Here is a 7928-nt window from a genome sequence, read left to right as displayed (position 1 = left end):
TGTTCCCCACGAAAACGCAAGTTAAATTTAGTTTATATCCCAAACTGATCTACTTTTGATTCCTACAAATATGTTCAGAATGTTCAGATAATGAGTGTTTTCAATTTCAGATCTAGAGAGTTTTAGGCATATTTGTAGGAATCAAAAGACATCCCTAGTCTCGGAATGATGTGTAGAGTCTGATTTTGGAATCAATTTTAGGGTTAAAGTAGTTTTTACAGATTTTGAATTTGGATGGCTTTTATGAACAGATGACCTTGAACCGCTCATATGTTATTTGTTGAACCGCTCATATGTCATCTATACTACCGCTTATAAGTCATCTTAGGACCGCTCATAGAACCATGTCAGGTCCGCTTTTAAGGCAGTAATCTATTGATTCGCTTATGTGGCTAGGGATGGTTCGCTTTTTGTGCATTTTCTAAGTAAGTTCGCTTTTTAGTCACTACAGTGGTTCGCCTATAGGGTTGTTAAGTGTTTGGTTCGCTTTTAATGTACTATGCAGGTTCGCTTTTTAGTCAGTGTTAAAAATGTGAAATTTTTCTAAGTCTTGATTTCTGTTGTTGTTGTGCAGGCATCGCCAAACGTGTTATTTGATCTAGTACACAACAGTTGTATTGATTTAGATGTGGAGAAGTGTCCTTTATTGTCAGAATTCAGCAGCATTTTGGATTATATGAATCGTATTCCAGTGAAGAAAGCAATGATTGACCAAAGACCGTTGTATAGATCACATGTTAGTCGATTTTGGATAAACGCAAAGTATGATGAGGAAAGCAAGGTGATATCATCAGCGGTGGAAGTGGATGGAAAGTTGGAGACTATTCTGGTGACTGAAGCATTAGTTCGAGAAGTTATGAACTTTCCTGATGAGGCCAATTGCCCCACAAGATTTCCAGAACGCTTGGTGAAGGGATGTATGCTGAGAATGGGATACAGAGGTGCTTTGAACACCGGAAACTACTTGAAGTCAAAGTTTCAAAAATCTTTCAAGTTCTTGATTCATTGTATTCTGATTTCCTTGAGCCATACAAAGGGCAGTTTCGATCAGATGAGAGATTATCAAATGAACATGTTAACAGCGTTGGTGTTGAATAAGAAATACAACTTTTCGCACATAGTTTTTCATTATATGGTGGAGAATCTCACGTCGGATGTTAGAACCTGGAGGTATCCGCGGTTTGTACAAATGATGATTGATCGTGCATACCCTGGAATTGATAGAAACATTAAGGGTGATCTTCTTGTTCAAGCTCACATGTCTAATAACACTTTGAAGAACCTAGTCAAGTATCATCCTAATCATCCAGAGCCTGATCTAGTGATTGAAAACTTTGGATTGCTTAGAGATGCGAACTATGTGGATCCTGATCCGGAAAATCATCAGAATTGGAGAAATCAAGAGGAAATGAAAGAGGCGTTGTATGCTGTAGAGTTGAAAATACTTCAGAGTTTCAAACCAACCAAGAACGAGTGGTATGTAAAGGAGTCGGGGCGTAGACGTAGATTTGCAACTCCTGTAGCTGAAGGTGAAGGTTCTTCGTCAAAACCGAAGAAGATACAAAAGAAGAAAAAGCAAACAATGTTAATTGATGAATCTGATGAAGAAATTCCTGAGATGAATGTTGAAAATGAACAAGAGACGACTGGTGCTGAAAACATTGTAATTGAGACAGATTTGTTTACAACAGAAGCGTATTTTGTTGATAATGTTGTGGAAACGGGTACTTCTGATGTTCAAAAAGAAAAAGAGAAGGAGTTAGATGATGTTGAAGGTGACGACGTTGATAAAGACACTACTAGTTCTTCTAGTTCGTCTGATTATGAAGTGATTGATGCAAAAGAACGTGAAAGACGAATGAGAGAAGAGGTAGAACAGGAGAGGTTGATTAGAAAGAGGAAGAGGGAAGAGAAAGAAGATGCACCTTGTGAACCTTCTCCGGAGCATGTTTCAGTGTCACAATCTTCTCCGAAGGGTAAAAAGAAAGCTGCTGGTCGAAAGAGAACTACACCAAAGATTAAAGTGTCAAAGCGCCCTCAGAAGATCAGGCAAACGCACTCTACACCTCCACGTCAACCAACACCTCCACAATCTCCAATACATCAATCTCCTCCCAGACAACCAACACCACAACAATCACCAAAACAACCTACTCCTCCATCACACTCAACACCACCCAGACAACCAACTCCACAACGACAACCATCTCCTCTTTTTTCAATCAACACCACTATCACAACAACCATATTATACTTCGCAAGATCTCTTTGGCACATCTCCACTCACCCATGTACAACCTGGTTCTTCGAGTAGAGGTCTTCCAATACCGCAAGATAATCTGCTAGATGTTGATTTCGACTTTGCAAACAATTCGCAAGTGTTGAAATTGGAAAAGAGAATTGAGGATGTGATAGCAGAGAATAAAAAGTTGGCGGCTGAATGCAAAAAGATTGCTGATAGAGAAAAGACTCTTGCTGGTAGGGTGCAGAGGTTGGAAGGTGAAAACAAAGTGTTGACACTGAAAATTGAAGTTGATCAGACGGAAATCGACGTTTTGAAAGTTCGAGCGTCTGAATTAGAAGAAGAGAAGAATCGTCGAGAGAGTGAAAATGAGTACTATAAGTTGAAGAATAAAGAACTTATGGCTGCTAAAGCGCTACATGAACATAAGTTCTACATGCTGAATAGAGTTGTGGAAAGTATGTTAGAGACATCAGTGGAACAGAAATATGAAGAGTTGAAGTTAGAAGACCTTCGTGCAGAACGTAAAGCAGAATTAGAAAGGCAGATGAAAGATAAGGGTAAAGGGGTGGAAGGAAGCTCTGAAATGTCTATTGTACCTTCAATGGTGATAGATAATCCTGAGCCTATATCTGCAGTTCCTGGCATAGTCGAAGAAGAAATTCCATCGCCTAAATTAATTGGTGGCGAAGATGAAGAGGATGATGAAGATGATGATGAGGATGAGTTTGTTTATTTTGCGAGCAGTCACAGCTCTAAAGGTAATGATGATGATGATGCAGCAGGAGGTCTCCTTTAGAGCTTCTTCAGTCATCTCTTTGGAAACGTCGATCACCTCCTCGACTGCTTCTTTCTCTGCTTCAAATCTCGGACATGTTCCAGTTCTTGGCTCTTCAAAATAATCTGCAAAAGAATCAAAGACGTTAGGAGGCAAAATAGATTTCATTGTATAAACAAATTCCTCCTGCCGTGATTGAAAATTGATAACTTCAGTCACTGATTCCTCAGCTTTTGCAGAACTATCTGTAGAAACCTCTTTAACAACCTCCGGAACCACCTGATCAGCAACTTCCATAGCCTCTTTAATCACAATTTCAGTCACAGAATCAACCATCTTAATAACTACTTCCTCAACCACTTCAGAATCAGACTGAACAACACTCTCAGAAACTACCTCATCAACATTCTCAGTAACTACCTCATCGACAACCTTCGGCTCTGCAACTGTCTCGGTAATTTCAACTACCTCAGCCATCATTGCTCGATCATCCTTTCCTGGAACATACTTGTCCCAACTAAATCCAGACGCAACCTTTTCATCATCTTGGTTTACGATAAGTGCCTTCTCTGGTTTGTTCTCAATCTGAGGTCTCTGAACAGCAGATTGTTGATTTGGGCGGTGATATATAGCCTGTCTGTAATAGTCATTGGTGAACGGGTTCTGATGATTCTGCACTTCACGATTCGGACACTCGCGCTTGAAATGACCTCTTTCTTTGCACTTAAAACAGGTAACTTTTGTCTTATCGAACCCTAATTTCTGATCAGGACCTGACAGACTGCTTCTACCCGTGATCTCCATAAAGCGTTGTGCTCTTCTAACCAGACTCGCCATACACCACTTTATATCTATCAGTTCCAGTTCTTCCGGATCGATCTGATCGTAATCCTCTTTAGTCATATCGGGATTACCGATCCTACCAGCTACCAATCCTTCATAAGCTTCCAGAACTGATGCCAGTAACGCAATGTGCTGCTTGGCTGCATTCTCGGTGATTTCATTCCCATTCTTGATATTAACCGCAATGTTACACTGCACACCGGACACAAACGTCTGTTGATTTGACCCTGTAGAACTTTGAGGAGAATTCTGCTCTGTGACTTTGACATTCGGCTCGTAGTTAGCAAATGGAGTCGACTGACTCGACTGATAGGCATTTTGAGCCTTTGTTTATGAGTCTAGATGCGTATAAAGAGATGTTAAAAGATGTAAATCCTGAGATTCCAATTGATCTTGAAGCAGATTTGGAATCGTTTGATATCAATAAACAGCAAGATTATAAGTATGATTATGTTGAAGATGCTGATATCTACGATAGAGTTGAGGTTGAAGAATGTTCAGATATTGAAGAGGTTCCTGAAGATACTTCAAAACTTCCAACGTTAATGGAGTTCTTTGCTGCTGAAAATAGAGATGAATTACGTCAGAAAGTGACTGAAGCGGTGAATGATAATGTGTTTGAATGTTTGAGGAAAGAAGCTGGGCAGGAAGGCCAAACTAATGTTGATAAAGAAGGTCAATCGAAAGCTGAAGAAATTGATCGTTCTAAATGGTTTTAAGATTCTCATGAAAGAAAATTCAAGAGGCCGCTGAAGTTTTTCCAACGTGATCGAAATGTTTCGCTTGGCGATATTATTAGTTGGGGTTTTCTTCCGCAAGTTAACGCTTATGCTATTCGAAGAGAATATGGCGTCCAGTATTTTGCACGTTTATATGATATAATGTCATTACCATGGTGGGACGTTGATGAATTAGCAAAGGTGAGTGTCTTGGAGTACAAGGTGAGACAGAATGATACCGCGACGTGGGGCTACATCAAGTATGAACAATTGAAGCCATTTCGAAAGTGGAAGCCTCATCGTCCAAAGCGTGTTCAGAGAATTGATCCGGAAACTGGGGCTGTAGAAATTATTCTGAATGTAAAGCCTCCGCGTACAATGAAGACAATTCCGATGCCAGAAATGGAGCAGGAATTTTATAAAGGCTTTATTGATTGGGTTTACAGTTGCAGGACGACCGAAGCAATAATCACGTATAAAGCTGGTGGAGAGCTGAGGGATATTCATGTTTACGACCCGATGTGGTTAGTTAATTGTTCAGCGAAAGACATTGAATGTCTATTCATTCACAAGATTCGCTACTCTCCAGCAGATAAAGAGCAAGCTCTTCAGTTCCAACGTGTTGTATCACTGTGTGTTCAGAAAGGAATCAACTCTGAAAACAAGTGGAAATCTTCGTGGTGGTCTTTAGAAGAGAAGATGAGGAAGAAATCAAAGCGTGAACGTGAACGTGAGAATCGAAAGATGGAAGAAAATAAAGGAAAATTTATGAAGCAACAAGAGAAGGAAGAGAAAGCGAGGAAGAAAGAGAATGAGAAGATCAGGGTTACGCTGGGAAGAAAGCCAAAACCGAAGGAAGAGAAATTCAAAGCTATCTGAAGACCTACATTCAAGACAAAGACTGCGGCTTCATCCAAGGGGGAGTTTGTTGATGCACAATGTCTAAAGCCTGCGTCTTTGTAATGATAGTTTAATGTATAGGGTCCAGATAGGTCTTTTTGTGTTAGTACAGGGGGTAAAAGTGTAATTTTATGGTTGTAATGTTGTAGGTCCGCTTTTGTGGCATGTGTCCACAAAAGCGAACCAGCTTTGTTGTCTGGACCGCTCTTGTGGACATGTCACATGAGCGGACCACTTTGTCTATAAATACCCCCGTAGTAGACTTCATTTGTAATGTCTTCTGGAACTCAACGTCGAACTGCTGTCCGTACGACAAGCGTTATCAAGTGAAGAAAAAGTATTTTAAGTGTGAATCTTCTGTTTCTACTCCATTCTATTACGTTTTTCTTTGTATCATGCTGAAAATGTGTTTCCGCCACATTTTCAGTAAGCACTAGCTCTGATTGACTCACTCGAGAGGTTAAAACTGATCCTACAATTGGTATCAGAGGAACCAGCTCCATCGTTTGACGTTTCTGACGACTCAGGGGAGGAACCCGCTCCTACCTTTGACGAGGAACCAAATGAGATATCAAAGGATGCTGTTGATCAAACCGTTGATCTTGACATATCGAATCTGGAGTCGGAAGTTGTGGTGCCTGATACTGTGATGCCATGGACACTGTCTTACCATCCTTCAGAACAAATTATCGGCGATTTACAGAGTGGTGTCAAAACGAGACATCAGAAAGACCAAGCTTTTAGATGTTTTTATTCAGATATTGCTGATATGCAGAAAGAAGTCTCACTCAAATGTTTATTTCGCAGATAGAACCCAGGACCTACAAAGAGGCGTTGACCGAAGACAGCTGGGTTAATGCAATGCAGGAAGAGCTGCAACAATTTGAGAAACTGGGCGTCTGGAGACTGGTCGATCTACCGAAGAATCAGAAGTTGCTAAAGACAAAATGGGTGTTTAAATGTAAACGTGACGATAGAGGAGTCGTGGTGAGGAACAAAGCACGTCTAGTGGTTCAAGGCTTCAGCCAGCAGGAGGGTATAGACTATGAAGAGGTTTACGCGCCGGTCGCAAGGCTTGAAGCTATTCGTATTTTTCTTGCCTTTGCATCCTGGAAAGATTTCAAAGTCTATCAACTCGATATTAAATCCGCATTTCTGTATGGCAAGATTCAAGAAGAAGTTTACGTGGGGCAACCACCGGGGTTTGCAGATCCACTAAACAAAGACAAGGTGTACTTACTGGATAAAGCATTATACGGTCTACACCAGGCCCCGAGAGCCTGGTACGAGACTCTGTCGACCTACTTGCTGGACAACGGGTTCACAAGAGGAACAGTAGACAGCACCTTGTTCACAAAAGAAGAAGCAGGCCACTTGCTGATCGTGCAGATCTACGTTGATGACATCATTTTTGGTTCCACCAACGACGATTTGTGTAAAGAGTTTGAGAGAGTAATGAAGAAGAAGTTCGAAATGAGTTCAATGGGGGAGATGAAGTTCTTCCTCGGGCTGCAGGTAGAACAAATGCCCGACGGAATCTTCATTCACCAGTCAAAGTATGTAAAGGACGTGCTAGACAAGTTTGATATGACAGATTGCAGTCCTGCATCAACCCCCCTCGCACAGAACCATGGTATTTGTCCGGATGAACAGGGAGTGAAGATGGATGAAACGTTATACCGATCGATCATTGGGTCTTTAATGTATCTCACAGCTTCCCGTCCCGACATCATGTACCCGACATGTCTGTGTGCACGATATCAGTCGAATCCGAAGCAATCACACCTGACGATCGTCAAACGCATCTTACGGTATTTGAAGGGTTGCCCAAGCATCGGCTTGTGGTACCCTCATTCGGGTGATTTTACCTTATCCGGTTTCGCTGATTCAGATTTTGGTAGCCGTAAGCAGAATGCAAAGTCCACCACTGCTGGGTGCCAGTTCTTCGGAACTCGGCTCGTTACCTGGCAGTGCAAGAAGCAAACTGCAGTCGCGCTCTCCACATGTGAGGCTGAGTACGTCTCAGCCTCTAGCTGTTGCTCGCAGATCCTCTGGATCCAACAGCAGATGCGCGACTTCGGTCTGCAATTCTTGGATACGCCGATATTTGTGGACAATGAAGCGGCTATAAATGTTACTAAAAATCCGGTTCATCATTCGAAAACAAAACACATTGAAATCCGTCATCATTTTATTCGAGATTGTCACGAAAAGAAATTAATACGGATTGAACATGTGGGCACCGATGATCAGAAAGCTGATTTTTACACGAAACCGTTTGATAAAAAGAGATTTTATTATCTTTTAAGGTTAAATGGGATGAAAAATCTGCAATCTGGGAGGGTTATCGAGTGTGAAGCCGAATTGGGCGGTGATCTGACTTAAACCGTATCGGGTTGTCAACTTTTGTTTGTATAGTTGTATTTTTTCCTGCTTTTCGTTAAAA

This window comes from Helianthus annuus, chromosome 2, assembly GCF_002127325.2.
Source record: "Helianthus annuus cultivar XRQ/B chromosome 2, HanXRQr2.0-SUNRISE, whole genome shotgun sequence".
Taxonomy (NCBI): domain Eukaryota; kingdom Viridiplantae; phylum Streptophyta; class Magnoliopsida; order Asterales; family Asteraceae; genus Helianthus; species Helianthus annuus.
Note: the sequence above shows the minus strand (reverse complement) of the source record.